The sequence below is a fragment of the Hipposideros armiger genome, unplaced genomic scaffold (assembly GCF_001890085.2).
Source record: "Hipposideros armiger isolate ML-2016 unplaced genomic scaffold, ASM189008v1 scaffold_326, whole genome shotgun sequence".
In the NCBI taxonomy this organism is placed as follows: Eukaryota; Metazoa; Chordata; class Mammalia; order Chiroptera; family Hipposideridae; genus Hipposideros; species Hipposideros armiger.
Genome location: NW_017731676.1, coordinates 1,796,928 through 1,799,739, shown reverse-complemented (window position 1 = coordinate 1,799,739; position 2,812 = coordinate 1,796,928).

The following is a 2,812-nucleotide window of genomic DNA, read 5'->3' as shown; positions in this document are numbered from 1 at the left end:
GGTGCCTGGAATTTTGAGGTTTCACTCTTTATTGGTGAATTTAAAACATTAGAGAAGAAATTAAAGTATGGGAAGGAAAATCAGGGTTATTCAGGCGGTCAGTTATCTAGGTCACGCAGGGCTTTCTAAAAGGATAACTTCAGGAGTGGAGGGGCCTAGCTCTTTTTCTTGTTGTCTAGCTGGAAATGCGTTACTTCAAGATGGATGTCTTTGAAATGGGTGCCTCAGCAGTCAAAAGCTTAATGTCAGGCACTTACATTACAATCAAAACAAGCTAATTTCAGGCACTTAAACCACATTATACTACCTCATCTTTGCTCAGTGTTATGTTGCTATCGTTGTCTTCCTTTGGAATTCTCTCTCATACACCCCCTCCCCCTTTTATTTTCTGGGTGGGGTGGGCCAGTTCCTCCAGGTCACAGATATAGTCTCCATTACAGGAGTGGCATTTGTACAAATTACCAGCCCCAAATATGATGGTGGCAATGGCCACGGAGAAAGCTGCCAGGAAGAGCCAGCTCCTCAGTAGGACGAGGTGAGAAGAGGAGGCAGAGAAAGACCTTGGTGATTGAGTGTCTCCTGGGGCACAACCTGGGAAAAGAGAGGGAGTCCCAGTGGAATCAGTGAATGATGGGGAGAGAAGGTTTGCACGCGGTGGTGGCCTCTAGCCTCTGGGTCTGGTTTCAATCCCTGCCTTTCCCTGAACTCACCCAGTATATGCCACCCTGTTTTTCATTACGTGAAGGCAATGATTCCAGCCAACACAGTGAGGCTGGCTGCTGGAAGCTAGACGTCCCCATCTGGGACTCTCACACAGATGCATTAACACTTTCCTTGCTCTCTTCTGCACAGAGGAGCTGACCTCTGCAGGCTGCACATCCCAGCTCCCCTCTGCTGCTGGCCCACTGTATTCAGCCTATGGGAGGCACTGTTGGAAGACTTGATGGAATCCAGAGGGTTGGGAGACGCCAGAGCACTTCTCCCCATCACTCTATTTACATGCAGTTAGTAACTGCTTTTTCATGTGGCCCTGGTTCCTGCCAGACAGGCTTGCAGTGGGTCTAGCTACTCTGAGGAAACTTCAGTCCTTATGTCCCACTAACGCAGCCTCATCACCCTGTCCCTTCAGCTGACGATGGCAGCTGTTTCCTGGTGTTGTTAATTTCTGTGTTGCCTCATTGTCCCCTATTTGGCCTCTCCCCTAAGTTATCGCCTGTGTAAACAATTTTGTCTATTAAATTCATTTTATTAAAACATGATTAGAGCAGTCTCTGTTTTCCTGGCTAAACCCTGACAGTTATCTTGCTGAATTTCATGTATTTCCATTAAATCCTTTTGGAATAACAGCAGAATCTGGATAGATAGAGGGGAGAGGAAGACAGAGAGAGAGAGAGAAACAGAGAGAGAGAGAGAGAGAGAGAGAGAGAGAGAGAGAGAGAGAGAGAGAGAGAGAGATATTATGCAAATATTTCAAGTTTATAATTGTTGTAAATAGATTTCTAAGGTATAATTGTTTTCAAAGTTGCATTTCTCAGATTCTGCAATTCATTGAGATTTTGAAATTCATTTTTGCTTTCCTCAGATTCCTTATAAGACTGTTGTGAGAGACTGTTAAGGAATCTAACTTATGAAAAGAAACAATTAACTGTTCTTTTGCATGACTCCAAAAGTAGCTGCAATCTTTTAATACTTTCCATTTCTCATTTGGATTTATTTAAAGCATTCTTTAGTCTTGCCTAAAATAACATTTCTTACTTACATACTCTTACACATTGAGTCAACTCAAAAATTATGGACAAACTCTGATTTTTCAAAGAAAGACACACTTGTTTTCTTTTTAATGTCATTAATATTAATCACTCCTAGAAGTTCCTGATATTAACATGTGGGGAGTATAATGGAAATATTATAAATCTGTTTAACCTTACAGCAACCCAACAGCTGTCTTATTCCATATGTGTTCCAGATATTTTTCCAGAATCCTTTAATGAGACATACTTGTGTTATTATGTACACACAATTTTAATGTGTTTGTTAGGAGTTTACATTTTTTATTTTTTTAAACATTCCTTTCTGACATGCTGTATGTCAAGAAAAGACACGTGATGTGTGAGTTGTAGCTCTTCAGTAGCAGATGTACATCCATGGGAGACCTCAGGTTTCCTTTTGTTAAATATTTATGTGACATTCACACCACAAACTAAACTCTCAACAGGCAGCACTGATTTCTTCCTCCACACAAATATGTGTATAATAAATATATTGACAAAGGCAGCTACTCTCCATTTTGTCAAATATTATCAACATACAAATCAGCAATTGTTACTAATTATAATTTTAAACTATTGAGACAGATTCTCTCCTCCCTTAAAATCAAGACTATAGTGTGACAGATGGGTAATTATGATTACTGTTAATAATTACAGTATGTACTGCATTGCATCATTTATTTCCTTTTTCACAATTCACTGATTTCTCTCATCTTAATTTACTTATGATGTATACTTCACTGTCTTCCAGTAAAATTTGGGAAGAATAAAATAAGGTATACAGGAAAAGGTGAAAACATATTATGAAATTTAAAAATAAATGTAAGACCAGAGATATAAGGGTTGTCAAACTCTGGATAAACTAATTACTAAAATTAAGTGATAAATATGGTTATATATTTCCTGAACATTAAGGCCAAAGAGGCCAAACAAATATTGTATCATTCACAAAGTATGCTAATTCAGTATAACTGGTTTGAAGGACTAAGAAGAAGTAAAATAATCCATTAAGTTGATAAAACTCCTTCTGAAACTATAAACTA